Raw genomic sequence first — 16132 nt, forward strand, 5'->3', positions numbered from 1 at the left:
TGAAATAAATTTCCTATCCATTAATAGTACAGACAAATGTACTTCAAAAGTGCATCAGCGAAGCACTTCTGGAAATGGTCCTGATGTACATTTTCCAGTACTTTTTTACCTACAGAAAAAGCACTGAAACTTGTACTTTTAAAGTACTTATTTGGAGCACTTTCATGGGTTTATATCCGTACTGCTAAAATCCATATTTTAATTTCATCTGAAAATAAAAAAATCTTCAAAACAAACAAACAATTCTTTTAAACTATTATTTAATATTTTATTGGAAAAACACAAAATAGTTTTTTTTTTTTTGAAAACAAAATACACTTAAAAAAAAGATCCTTGGGCACGCGACTGTGGCCTGGCCAGTTGAAAAAAATGAAAAAGAAAAAAATACTCTGCGTCTGCAGTCTGCACTTTGGTGGTAGTTTTTGTATCTTGTTTTGATTTTTTTTTTCTAAATGCTCAAGGCTGAAGCTGCTGTAAACTCAGTCAATGATGTCTGGAATTGATCGCCACTAAAAGACAGAAAAATCAACAACTTTATAATTTATCAATTTTATAATCAGCATACCTTTATTTTCCAAATCAATTGGTGGTTGTTTTTGTATCATTTTTGTATTACTTTTTTTTCTAAATGCACAAGGCTGAGCTGTGCATTTTGATGGTGGAAATAAATTTTTGTGGCGTGCCGAAGAATTTGTGTGGTAGATATTGTTTAGAGAAAATAGTTTTCACAAATAACAAATAGCGTTTCGGACGCGTTTCAGATGTGTTTTGCAAGCGTTTCGGACGCGTTTCAGACGCGTTTTGGACGCGTTTTGGACGCGTTTCAGACGCGTTTTGGACGCGTTTCGGACGCGTTTCAGACGCGTTTTGGACGCGTTTTGGGCGCTTTTTGGGCGCGTTTCAGACGCGTTTCATACGCGTTTTGGACGCGTTTTGGACGCGTTTCAGACGCGTTTTGGATGCGTTTCGGACCCGTTTCAGACGCGTTTTGGACGCGTTTCAGACGCAATTTGGACGCGTTTCGGACCCGTTTCAGACGCGTTTTGGACGCGTTTCAGACGCAATTTGGACGCGTTTCAGACGCGTTTTGGACGCGTTTCAGTTGCGTTTTGGACGCGTTTCAGATGCGTTTTGGGCGCGTTTCAGATGCGTTTTGGACGCGTTTCAGACGCGTTTTGGACGCGTTTCAGACGTGTTTCAGACGCGTTTCAAACGCGTTTTGTACGCGTTTCAGACGCGTTTTGGACGCGTTTCAGATGCGTTTCAGACGCGTTTTGGACGCGTTTCAGACGCGTTTTAGACGCGTTTCGGACGAGATTAACACGCGTTTCAGATGCGTTTTGGCGTTTCAGACGCGTTTTGGACGCGTTTCAGTCGCGTTTCAAACGCGTTTCGTACGCGTTTCAGACGCGTTTTGGACGCGTTTCAGATGCGTTTCAGACGCGTTTTGGACGCGTTTCAGACGCGTTTTAGACGCGTTTCGGACGAGATTAACACGCGTTTCAGATGCGTTTTGGCGTTTCAGACGCGTTTTGGACGCGTTTCAGTCGCGTTTTGGACACGTTTCAGATGCGTTTCAGACGCGTTTTGGACGCGTTTCAGACGCATTTTGGACGCGTTTCAGACGCGTTTTGGACGCGTTTCAGACGCGTTTTGGACGCGTTTCAGACGCGTTTTGGACGCGTTTCAGACGCGTTTTGAACGTGTTTCAGATGCGTTTCAGACGCGTTTTGGACGCGTTTCGGACGCGTTTCAGAAGCGTTTTGGATGCGTTTCGGACTCGTTTCAGACACGTTTTGGACGCGTTTATGACGCGTTTTGGACGCGTTTCAGACGCGTTTTGGACGCGTTTCAGACGCGTTTTGGACGCGTTTCAGACGCGTTTTGGGCGCGTTTCGGACGCGATTCACACGCGTTTTTTACGCGTTTCGGACGCGTTTTAGACGCGTTTTGGACGCGTTTCAGACGCGTTTTGGACGCGTTTCAGATGTGTTTCAGACGCGTTTTGGACGCGTTTCAGACGCGTTTTAGACGCGTTTCGGACGCGATTAACACGCGTTTTAGATGCGTTTTGGCGTTTCAGACGCGTTTTGGACGCGTTTCAGTCGCGTTTTGGACACGTTTCAGATGCGTTTTGGACGCGTTTCGGACGCGATTCACACGCGTTTTGGACACGTTTTGGGCGCGTTTCAGATGCGTTTTGGACGCGTTTCAGACGCGTTTTGGACGCGTTTCAGACGCGTTTTGGACGCGTTTCGGACGCGTTTCAGACGCGTTTTGGATGCGTATTAGATGCGTTTCAGACGCGTTTTGGACGCGTTTCGGACGCGTTTCAGAAGCGTTTTGGATGCGTTTCGGACTCGTTTCAGACACGTTTTGGACGCGTTTATGACGCGTTTTGGACGCGTTTCAGACGCGTTTTGGACGCGTTTCAGATGCGTTTTGGCGTTTCAGACGCGTTTTGGACGCGTTTCAGTCGCGTTTTGGACACGTTTCAGATGCGTTTCAGACGCGTTTTGGACGCGTTTCAGACGCATTTTGGACGCGTTTCGGACGCGTTTTAGACGCGTTTTGGACGCGTTTCAGACGCGTTTTGGACGCGTTTCAGATGCGTTTCAGACGCGTTTTGGACGCGTTTCAGACGCGTTTTAGACGCGTTTCGGACGCGATTAACACGCGTTTCAGATGCGTTTTGGCGTTTCAGACGCGTTTTGGACGCGTTTCAGTCGCGTTTTGGACACGTTTCAGAGACGTTTTGGACGCGTTTCGGACGCGTTTCAGATGCGTTTTGGACGCGTTTCGGACGCGATTCACATGCGTTTTGGACACGTTTTGGGCGCGTTTCAGATGCGTTTTGGACGCTTTTCGGACGCGATTCACACGCGTTTTGGACACGTTTTGGGCGCGTTTCAGATGCGTTTTGGACGCGTTTCAGACGCGTTTTGGACGCGTTTCAGACGCGTTTTGGACGCGTTTTTGACGCGTTTCAGACGCGTTTTGGACGCGTTTCGGACGCGTTTCAGACGCGTTTTGGATGCGTATTAGATGCGTTTCAGACGCGTTTTGGACGCGTTTCGGACGCGTTTCAGAAGCGTTTTGGATGCGTTTTGGACTCGTTTCAGACGCGTTTTGGACGCGTTTCAGAGACGTTTTGGACGCGTTTCGGACGCGTTTCAGATGCGTTTTGGACGCGTTTCGGACGCGATTCACACGCGTTTTGGACACGTTTTGGGCGCGTTTCAGATGCGTTTTGGACGCGTTTCAGACGCGTTTTGGATGCGTTTCAGACGCGTTTTGGACGCGTTTCGGACGCGTTTCAGACGCGTTTTGGACGCGTATTAGATGCGTTTCAGACGCGTTTTGGACGCGTTTCGGACGCGTTTTGGACGCGTTTCAGAGACGTTTTGGACGCGTTTCGGACGCGTTTCAGATGCGTTTTGGACGCGTATTAGATGCGTTTCAGACGCGTTTTGGACGCGTTTCGGACGCGATTCGGACGCGTTTTAGACGCGTTTTGGACGCGTTTCAGGCGCGTTTTGGACGCGTTTCAGAGACGTTTTGGACGCGTTTCGGACGCGTTTCAGATGCGTTTTGGACGCGTTTCGGACGCGATTCACACGCGTTTTGGACACGTTTTGGGCGCGTTTCAGATGCGTTTTGGACGCGTTTCAGACGCGTTTTGGACGCGTTTCAGACGCGTTTTGGACGCGTTTCGGACGCGTTTCAGACGCGTTTTGGACGCGTATTAGATGCGTTTCAGACGCGTTTTGGACGCGTTTCGGACGCGTTTCAGAAGCGTTTTGGATGCGTTTCGGACTCGTTTCAGACACGTTTTGGACGCGTTTATGACGCGTTTTGGACGCGTTTCAGACGCGTTTTGTACGCGTTTCAGACGCGTTTTGGACGCGTTTCAGATGCGTTTCAGACGCGTTTTGGACGCGTTTCAGACGCGTTTTAGACGCGTTTCGGACGCGATTCAGAAGCGTTTTGGATGCGTTTCGGACTCGTTTCAGACACGTTTTGGACGCGTTTATGACGCGTTTTGGACGCGTTTCAGACGCGTTTTGGACGCGTTTCAGACGCGTTTTGGACGCGTTTCAGACGCGTTTTGAACGTGTTTCAGATGCGTTTTGGACGCGTTTCAGATGCGTTTTGGAAGCGTTTCAGATGCGTTTTGGACGCGTTTCAGACGCGTTTTTGGCTCGTTTCAGGCTTGTTTTAGGCGCGTTTCAGATGCGTTTTGGACGCGTTTAGACGCGTTTCAAACGCGTTTCGGACGCGTTTCAGAAGCGTTTCAGACTAGTGATGGATAGTTCCGGAGCCATATAGTTCCTGGAACTAGTTCCTCAATCGGAACTAGTTCCACTAGTTCCCCAAAATTTATTTAAACAGTTCCATCGTTCAGACACAGCCACACACAAAAGAAAGAAAGAAGAAGAGGAACAAGAAACAAAACGAATGCGAATATATCTCTGTCTCTGTTTGAAATACACAATACACACACGCATGTCATAGAATTCTCATCCAAAGCCAACACACATGGATGCGAACGAGTTGAGCGCCAAAAATTCAAAACCAAAACCACAACTACTTTCTTATGAATCATGCTCACGGACATGGAACTACATTAATAGTTCCAGTTCCAGGATCAGGAAAAAATATTCAAATTCATACTATTTCTTATTTTGATGCATTTTATTAAAAAAAAAACTTAAATTCTAGATAGTTCCGCGGAACTAGTTCCAGGAACTAGTAGGTGGATTAAGTTTGTGTCAACCGACATACGTTTTTCTGGCCGCTTTAAAAGGTAGATTAAGTTTGTTTCAACTGACATAAGTTTTTCTGGCCGCTTTAAACGGCCATCAGGAAAAAATATTCAATATCATACTATTTCTTTTTTTGATGCATTTTCCTGAAAAAAAAAACTAAAATTCTAGATAGTTCCGCGGAACTAGTTCCAGGAACTTGTTCCGACCGAAAAAAGAACCGTTCCATGTTCGTTCCGGCTTTGGAACTGTTTTGCGGATCTCTGTTTTGTGTAATTTGCCTTGTCTATAATAATAATAAAATCAAAATTGAAACTTTTCGTATGATTTCTCTTTCCAGTTTTATAATGAAACCGTAATGCCGACTTATAACGAGTCGATTTTCGCCGTGCGGCGAAGCTTTTTGGCGTCAGTCGAGTCGTGTGAACGTAAGCCGCACGCGACTAAAGTGACAATCCCCATACTAGAGTCCTAGTCGACTTAAGCCGTGAGACATATCATGTGGTTAAAATCGACTCGTGAAAAGTCGGGATAGGTATACCTACTTATACCTTTTGAATCTAATATATTTTCTAATAACTTATCGTTAATAAAAATTATCTGTGAACCATCAAGTTGCTTAAATTTTTTTGTTGAGATATCACTACAATATTTATTATAGTTATTTCAAAACTTTTAGTTTACATTTATAAAATGACATGATAGGACACCAGATTATATCCGATTAGTCTCTAGTAAGTTACCTGCACAAATTTCTAACCTAACTTAAAAATAGCTTATGATATCGAAAAAGCATAGGAAAAGGGCCCAAGAATTATTTTGCCTAGAGGCCCATGACATGGTTAATCCGGCACTGGGGGTGGTTACATTAATTCCCAGCGAGCTGAAAATTGGTAGGATTGTTGGAAACACCATCATAAATTAAATCTAAAAAGTCATCGATCCGAGGCCTGGAAAAATATTCCCCTTAGACCAGAATATTTTTAAGAAAGTTGGCCACTTAGGTTTCCATAGATTTATGTTATACCACAGGTGTTTAAAATTTTTCATAAAATACTTTTTTTACATTTTGCATCAAAAAACAGATTTCAAAATTTTTTTTACGAAAATGTGCAATAGCTATGCAGTTTTTAAAGCATTCATGTACTCATACAATATTATTGTAGAAAATGATAAAAAAAAGAAATAAATAAAATTCATTCATTCGTGGTTGTATTGAACAAAAAAACATAAGATGATAAAATTTAAAATACACTGAACGAAAAAAAGCCAATATTTTATGAACTGGTTGCGATAGAACTTTTTTCTATCTGTTTTTAGAACAGTCATAAGTGTAGCTATCAGCCGTTTTAGGGTTGTCTATTCTCTATTGCACACCCTGTATATATTCAGACATATTTTAAACAAAAATTCCCAGGGAAATGGTTTCGCGGGAAGGGCAGCAATCGGAAAAATGGCGAAAATTTCCATTTTTTTTTGCTTTCCCATATTCTTAACCATTAAAGAACGAAATTCAAGCTAAAAAAATAATGAAATTTCAGGAACTTTTCAGTTAGGAGTTTATTTTACAGAATAGGCCTGATTATGACGATTACAACTGAACTTCAACTTTTTGAATCGTTATACCTAAGAAACGGTGGGTCTTAGGAAAAAAAGTGTCATGACACTTTTTATATATAATAATCTGGTCTACAATTCTTGCATTGAAAATTTTTTGATAAGACTTACCGTTTTGCTTTAAATCGTGAAAAACCAGTTTTTGTGACCTTTGACCCCCCGTAAATTTTTTTCCAGGCCTCGGATCGATGAGGACTTTTTAGATTTAATTTATGATGGTGTTTCCAACAATCCTACCAATTTTCAGCTTGCTGGGAATTAATGTAACCTCGGATGTCTAAATTGACCCAAGTTTTGCTTTTATATTCCATAGGGTAAACGACAAACGTCCCAAACGTAACCTGAATATGCACCGAATGCCTCCCGAACATTCCCCGAACCAATGCCGTCTTTACCATAAGGGCACACGGGGCCCGTGCCCAGGGCCCCCTTTCTCAGGGGGGCCCCGAAGGAACGAAAATTTCTCTCACACATTTATTCTCAAAACATTTTTGTCGGGTAGACCATCTACCAAAAAAGTTTTAGTTTTTATATGGCAACCAAACAATCAAATAAAGTTTTTTCTACACCTATACGGAAAATATGTGTTTTCAAAATGAAAACAAATTATGTGGCGTTGTATGCGGACAAAATTTTAAATCTAAACGACCAAACCCAAATTCAATTTTCCAAAAAATAAGACAATAATATTTTCAAAAAAACAAGAAAAATATCTTTTTTTTCCACTGCAGGTAGGTAAGATTTATTTATTAATAAAAACAACGAATTCTCTTCCATTATCTTTTTCCTTAAATAATAATTTCGTTTGAAGTTTACAAAACTGTCAAAGTTTACAAAAAAACATCAATACTTTTTCCGTTGGAAAACGTTTAAGAAAAAACTATTGCCGGCTCGTCGACGCACGGTACATCAATGTTTTGGTTCAATGGAAAACGCCATGGTATTTTTCTTAATTTAAGTGCGGCTTATTTGCAGCATTACATGTTTTTTTTTTTAAAGCAAAATTGTTATCCGCCCCCTGCCAATAATAAAGACACTAGGTACTTTATATGGAACGATATATTGGCACCCCTTTTTCACCAACCATTGCTTTTAAGCCAACCATTGTACTTATTTTACTTTCCAAAAGGGCCCCAAATTCTTGTGTGCCCAAGGGCCCCAGGATAGTTAAAGACGGCCCTGCCCCGAACGTGACCCAAATGGGTCTCGAACGTGTCCCGAATGTGTCTTGAACGTGTCCCGAATGTGTCCCAAACGTGTCCCGGGCGTGTCCCGAACGTGACCCGAACGTGTCCCGAATGTGTCCCGAACGTGTCCCAAACGTGTCCCAAACGTGACCCGAACTTGTCCCGAACGTGTCCCCTGTCATTTAAAAATCAACCTTAGCTTATGGCACATGATCTTAGAGCATTTTTCGATGCTACATCTCCATGAGACTGAAACCAAAGCAATCGGACTTCTCTGCAAAAAATTTTTACCAACAAAACACTTTATATCTTGTAAATAAGAATCGAATGGTTTTTTGAAAAAAAAAAAAAATATATCATATTTGTTATCTATTCTATTGATGCCCTTTCAAGCCATAGGTAGGTCTCATTCGTATCGATGCTGGGTTTTTTTGGCATTCTCCTTTGTGAACTAAAATTCTTTGTTTTGCAGAATTAATTTCCCATACAAATTGTTACAGCTCATTTCAACCGATAGAAAGTTTTAAGGTTTATATGGGTTTTAGACGTTTGCATGAATACCTCTAATAGTAATACAATATAATTTTTTGATAAAAAATTTTCAAATTTATAAAAAATATTGTTTATAAGTTTATTTTAAAAAAGGAGAACCAACCTAAAAATAATTGATTTAAATGAGTTTTTAAACCATTTGAATTTCAGTTTTTAAGTTATGTAATATAAAGTGCCCCGGGAACGCTTTTTAAGTATATTATTAAAGGGAATAGAATATAAATGAAAATTTTTCTTACTCTACAAATATATTGCTAAATACGTACATATCTATTATTTTAATCAGTAAACGAGAAAAAAAACTTTGTATTAGTTTTGTTTTGATTTAAAACAAATTCAAATCTAACATGTTAAGAAAAAATTACCAAAATTAGTCATAATTGGAATGGAAAAAAAATTGGAACAAAAGAGAATGCCCGACGCACGTTTGTCGATTTTAAAGAAGCTATCCTAGTTTGCCGTTAACGAGGTAGATAAGTGTAATTTTGTAAACATGTATAAGTCTTTAAAGAAATGTGAAACAATTATTCTAACCGCAATGGAGTGACTTTTGAAAATAAATAGACACTCTGGCGTATACGTACTTTTTTTTAAATTAATTAAAATAAAGTAAGTTTAACATGTAAATGAAATCATCAGTTAGATCTGTCGTACCCTTACTAAGACGCCCTATTTTGGTCGATGTTTACCGACACTATATAAAACTCACAGCATGAATATACTGTGAATTTTAATATTCTAAGGGAATTTGATCAAATTCAGACACTTCTTAGAAAATGTATGCCCGTGGTCGGGCTGATATAACTGATGAGCCCACTGTCGTGCCTGGGCGAAACGCTTTATAAATTTGGATGTAAATGCAACTAAATAAAAATAAATTCACGAACTTTAGTGTACAGTACACTAAACCAAATTAATGTAGTAGCTTGCTTGGAAACTGGCCATTAGTGATGCAAATGAAAAAAAAAACATTTCACAAATCATCACAGTTTAAATTGTCGCATTTGCATGCTAAGTAAAGATAAATCAACAATTTAGTGCTAATACGAATTCAACATTATATTTGTATGAATGAATGTAATAGATAAATCTACTAAATTTAAAGAATCTCAGATTCACAAAAAAAAAACGTCTATAAGTTTTAACTTATAGACGTGCAGATATGTGTATATCTATAAATCTATCAGCCTTACGCAAATGAATTACGTTAATATTGCTTAAAAACCGATTGCACATACGTACTACCTACATTCATCAACCGATTCTCTGCCAATACAAAACAAAAAAAAACTAATTCTTTTAAAAGTTCAATGCCATTTGGCAAACATTAACTTTTGACATTGATCTTGCTCAATAGTTGTTTAGTGATCTAGTTGCGCTAATGAATGGTAAAATTAAAAGAATAAGAGAAGAAAAAATAAACAAATTTAGAAATTTATTCGTTAGTCATTGAATATACACAACCTTCAATTTTCCTTCGAAAACAAACGTGTATTCGACATGGTCTGGCTTGGCTTTGGATGAGAGGGGATCTTAACTTAAATCTTAAAATAGGAACGCTCGAACGACGCAATTGGCTTAATGTCATATAATAAATTTGGATTATCCTTAACATAGTTTAGATGCTTTATCATCAAATAAGCTTGCAAGTAAAATCATCTCAATATAGATTCTTCTGATGATTCTATTGCTGCAACATCGATAAATACCTTTGGTTTTTGTTACACCTTGATTACATAGTTGAAACATGTATAGGTTCATTCAATGCCGAGTTTCTAAGAGATGATTCAATTCATTTCTATACAGATGGTTCTAAAACCAATGACGGAGTGGGTGGCGGGGTTTACTCCGATAGACTTAATGTTAGTCTCTCCTTCCGTCTCCCTAATCACTGCAGCGTGTTCCAAGCGGAAATAATGGCGATTAAAGAAGTACTGACTTGGCTCAAAGAAAACGTGATATCTACATCGGATATCCGCATCTTCTCTGATAGCCAGGCCGCCCTTAAATCGTTAGCTTCGGTTTCCACAAACTCCGTTACTGCCCGCGACTGTCGATCATCTCTCATGGAGATGTCAGAACAGTTTAACATTCACCTTTTCTGGGTGCCGGGTCACAGAGATATTCTGGGAAACTGTGAAGCAGACGAACTCGCCAGAAATGGAACTCTAATACCAATTTTACCCAATAAGGCAAATATTGGTATACCAATCGCAACGTGCAAACTCATGCTGAAGCAAGAAGCTATAGAGGCAACAAACATACGATGGTCAAACATTATAACTTGCCAAACGACCAAGCAGATCTGGCCTAGGCTAGATCCAAAACGTTCAAAAAATTTGTTGTCTCTAAGCAGATTGCATATCAGCTCTGTAATAGGTGTCTTAACAGGACACTGTCTCATAGGTAGACACGCCATAAGACTTGGCGTAATCTCTAACGACTTCTGTAGAAGTTGCCTTGATGAGGAAGAAGAAGAAACAATCCAACATCTTCTCTGCTCATGTCCTGCCCTTTCCAGTAGACGTAAAAAATACCTGGAAAAATATTTCTTAGAAGATACCAGTGAGCTAATCAATACTGACATCTTCAACCTTCACCGCTTTATTAAAAGCTCCAACTGGTTTAATTAGTGAGGAATTTCCTCACAAAATCATGGTATCACAACGGACCAATAAATGGTCTAAGTGTGTCAGTTGTTTTCCTGACAGCCATTTCTACCTAACCTAACCTATAGGTGCATACTTATCGACTTCTGAAACATTGCGAGATAGGTAGGTACTTTTTATTTGAATTGATTCCTTTCACTGAGAGACAGTTTTATTTGTAGGAATTTAGGTCAGTACAGTAGTGATGGGTATATATAGCCTCCAACTTAGATTGAAGTTTATTGAAAACGTCAGTTTTTAAATTTTATTCTTTTTGATTGGGTTTGCTTCGAGAATAGAATACAATCTGAAATCGAATTATAAAAATGCGACCATTTTTTTTTCTAATAAGTTTCTTTAAAAAAATAACAAAAACAAATTAAAGAATAAAAATGTATATTGATTATTCATTGTATACCTCTATCTCATCTCATATCATTACATTTTTCAACATTATTAAAAAAGATATCAGAAAGCTTTTAATTCGAATCAATAAATCAAACAAGTTTTTGCAATCTTGTTTTAAGTACAAGTAGTATCCAGTGGAGAATTTTGCCCTACAGAAGGTTAATTCTTTCCAATGGATCTGAAAAAAAGAGAATAATATAACAGATCTCGATAACAGAACAGAAAAATTAACTTTAAGATCATAAAATTATTAATTTAAAACTAAAACAAAACTTGGCATGATGGTTTAATTTTTAACGAAAATCAAGAATTAAAAGTGTTCATAGTTCATGTCAATTTCTATCACTGCAATATGGTTTTGTGCAATTATAAAAATATTTTGTGGTGTTCGAACGATGAACTTTTCCGAAAAAAATTAAAATGCCTATAGTAGATGCAACACATTTGTATGTAGAATCCTTGAATAGAATATTTTATTTAAATAAATTTATAAATAAAGGTTCCAATAAAAAATATTATAAAAAAATAAATATTTCCACCAAAAATTTTCGAAAAATTTAGTATTATTAAATACAAAAATAATCATTCCTGGTTATTGGGTGGTAGTCCTCATCATCACGTTTTTCTATATCTCGACTTCTCGACTATGTGTTGCTTGCAAAAAAAAAAATTAACTTGGTAGGTACTTGAAGGTCAAAGGAATATATCATATAGGTAGCTACAATTGTTGGCACTCTTAAGGGAATGTCAACTTTGATCCACAATTATATTTGTATTTTTAGGAGTAGTTAATTATTTTGTGTATCAGAGTATAAATAAAATAAATGTTTATTATTCAATTACATTAAACATTTATTTAAAAAAGCTTGCATACTCAAAACTGCAATTATTGGCAATCTTAAGCAGAGAAAACGTGATGTACCTATAATTCAATGTTTTATTATTTTATTACTAAAAAAACTTTAATTTACTTTAGATTAGGAATATAGAATGAAATAACTAATTTCGTTGTTGTTGATCCTGTAAGTTTGCATGCTTACTTACTTTTCTAATGCAAAAAAAAAACATTGCATGTCAACATAGTTAAAGTGGATTGCCATGGCAATGAAATTAGTTAAAAATATTAAATAACTAATGAAATAGTTATAATTATGATAGAACAATAATAATTGTAAAAATGGATCGAACAATAATTTCAAAATTCATCGATATTAGTAATTAAAAATACGGGTTTCTATTTAAAAAAAACTAACTTCAGGATATTATTTAATTTGTTACTAATAAACAAGTAAGGAACAAAAAATCTTAAAGCGAACGATGAAGAACAAACTAGTAGGAACAATGAATTAGAATTAAAAAAAAGTTTGAAAACACAAAATATTAGTTGTAAAAAGTACAAACTTCAGCCCTTTTTATCAGAGGCGGCGGAAGGGGTGTGCGGAGTGTGCCCCCGCACACGGCCCCGCGCTTAGAGGGGCCCCGCGGTCGCTAAATGAAAATGTCTCAGAAATAATAAATCCGAAAAACCATGTCTCTTCTCTCTATTCAAAACAATCAAATAATTGAAATTGGCTTGTTTCCACTCGATTTCCATAATTCCATCGAGATGAGTCGAAGCATACATTGGCCACTTTTTGCAAAAGTAGGAAAGAAAAAATAAATTAAACAATTTAAGATTATTGTTTGTTTTTTTTTCTCAAGTGAAGCAGATAATTAGTTTGCCAAGCAACTTGGATTATCTAAAATTTTGCTTTTAAAATTCCCAATTAAATTTAAAATACAAAATCTCAGTGATAAAAACAGTTTTTTTTCTTTTTTCTATTTTTCAATTTTGTATAAGTATTTAAAATTGTATGAAATAAGTTTTTGTAAAGGTTAAGAATGGGTAAACTTTACTTCCCTTAAAAAAAATTCTTTGCTCGCTTACGCTCGCAATTTATATACCTAAACTGATTTTTTTTACACTTTCTAGCAATTTAAACACTTTGTTACTTAGGACTTAAGAACATTTCTGTTTTCCGCCGCCAATTTAATGATTAAAAAGGACCATTTTGTTCAGTGGAATTTTTGAATTTTCGCTGTTCGAAATTCCGTATTCGAACACATTTTGCGGATTCATTGATGTTTCAAAATACGGACGGATTTACAATCCACCAAACTTTAAAAACCCGTTTTAAATCAAAAATTTTGCTCAAACAAACACGCGAATAATTTATCAGTTTTTTCGTAAAAAAAAATCAAATGATTGATAAGTATCTAACAGAGGTAAGCAAACATCAACAAAAACAATTTCAATTTTTTATATATCTTCCTTGTATTTGGCAGGGGGAGCCCCTTGGTTTTTTTCGGTCTCTTCTTCTTCAACTCAAAAGCAAAATTGAATCACCAATTAAAAGAAGCAATAAGTCCTCAATATTCCTAAAATTACATTTTGATGTAAATCTTGTCTCTATACAAAAGAAAGAAAAAAAAAACGATTTTCTAATAGAAATCATATACATATATAAGTGATTTAAAAAAAACAATAGTTTAAAGAAAGAAACAAATCCCGGCCTTATTTCCTTCTTCCTACTGATAAATTTTATTTTTTTTATTTTAATATAGCAATGGCACTCAGCTATATTATAGGTTGTTTGAAAAGTGTAAATTTTCAAATTTTAAGACTAACGTGAGACTAGCCTAACCACATTCTTAGAACTATAAAAGAAGTTGTGCAGTTATTTGCGTTTTGCCAACAATAAGATGAGATGGATTTATTCCCCTTTTCCAATTGGTAATTGATGCTTTTATATTCTAAAAAAGAAACCGAGAAACTGACGAAAACAAGAATTTCTACATTAAAATAAAAAGCTATATTATATTGTACCAATTTTAGAAAAGTACAATTTAATCAAAAAAGCAATCAAGTGTTAGTTTTTATTTTGATGAAGAAAGTTTGATTTTTATTTGAATTGTCAAATTTGGAATGTAGATTAAAAATTTCTGCAAAATTTCATATCAATTTTACTTAAAACAGTTTTTTTCCGAAAAATGTTTATAGCGATTTCTAACGATTTTGATTTTTTCTAAAAACGCTCCCTAATAAAAGAAATCAAATTGCTGAAATTCATTCTAGATGTTGTTTTTTGTTTGATTTGAAGAAAGAATTATTTTTTTTTTTTTTGATATGTACGTTTTAGAACATTTAACAAAAAATCTTATTTATATAAAAAGTTTTAAAAATTAAAGCAATCTGAAACTTAAGAAAAAGTTCGAGAGAATCGTGCATTTTGTTTTTCATCTACAGCCCTGTTCCATTGGAAGTGGTAGTCTTCTAATAGTAGATGTTTTGGTTAATCTAGTTCTATCATCTACTGTCTTGGAAATCGCTAGTAAACTACTAGTAGTACTTTGCCACCTCCCAAAGGAACAGGGCTTACATTGAAATGAAACGTTTTGTCTTAAGTTTGTTGTTAGAGTTTTGAACTTGAACTTGGACGGAAGATTTGATATTTTTTTTTAAAATAATAGTCCAAATTCATTTTCTCAGGGGCCCCGAAAATGTACTCTAGCACACGCCTCATTTTGGTCTAGCGCCGCCTCTGCTTTTTATATATTATCAAGCTGCAATATGTCATACAGAAACCAAATTATAAGTGAAGCTTTCTAAAATTAAATGAAATAATTAAAAAAAAAATATATCTATTTACTTTAAAAATGATAAGTTGTAATTAACTATTAACATACAATTTTAAAATTATGTCAGTCGGACAGATGGCAATGCCAAGCTTTAACGATTTGTATTAAACTTATACTGTAACTGCATATTTTATACAGGGTGATTCAAGAGCAATGTGCCAAAAAGCTAGAGCGTGTAGGTTGGGTCGAGACAAGAAAAAAATCGTATTCGTTTAGCGGAGAGGGGCAATTTAAAAAAAAACATTGACTTAGGCCGTGTGTGAATTGCGTTAAATATGCTGTGCTTTTTTGGCATTTCTATCCGTATCCGCAGTTGCCGTTTAAATGCATTACAAAAACAACACGCAGCTGCCGATAGGAATAGAAACTAAACCAAGCTGCGGATAGAATTTTGACAAGTGGTGTAAGTTTACGTTTTCCTTTCTCTTCGTGCGTGCATATAAATTTTTGTTCAGTGTTGATTTTTTGGAAATCCTACTACGGATAGAAAACAAAACAAAACCATCTGCAAAAAAAAATGTAACTCAAATTTAACCAGGTCCCAGAGCCCAATAAATTTTTAACCGCTGAAAATTTTTTATTCACCTCAATAGTGTCAAACATTTAACACGGATTTAACTATTTAACGCAATTCACACACGGCCTTAATTTTGAAAAAGAATTATTAAAAATCAACAACGTGCTATACCTATACCTTTTTGTAAAGCCAAAACCCTAGGCTTTTACAAAAATTTCAAACAAAGCCATTTTATGGCACAGTTTTTGAAAAATTAATTTTTAAAATCAAAATTTTGAAAAAAAAAAAAATCAATAAATCAAAATTATCTATCTAAGTATCTATTATAACTGCTATTTACTCTGCATCATTAACTCAAGAATCACGTTTTTTGAGTTATCACTGTTTTCAAGTAAATGAGTGATATAATAGCTGTGTTTTTTTGTTTATCTATATAGATTTTGTGCAAAAAAACCATGGTATAAGAAGAGAAGGTATGATCATTAGAAAAAACTCAGTATCGAGAACTGTCAAATGAAAGAAAAAAAGATGGCTACTTAAGGTTTTGACAGCCCAGCCCATTGAAATTGTTGTTGTAAACAAATTTGTCTTGGAAATTGTTGTTGCTTTTGACTTTGCCAAATGCCAAACGTCAAAACACTATTACCCCATTTTGTAAGATGGCGGCTCTAATGATCATACCTTGTCTTTTTATACCATGCAAAAAAACGACATCGAGATTTTTGAAATCCATGCAAACATTTGGCACCACTGTACATA

Source organism: Episyrphus balteatus, chromosome 2 (assembly GCF_945859705.1).
Source record: "Episyrphus balteatus chromosome 2, idEpiBalt1.1, whole genome shotgun sequence".
NCBI classification, from domain to species: Eukaryota; Metazoa; Arthropoda; class Insecta; order Diptera; family Syrphidae; genus Episyrphus; species Episyrphus balteatus.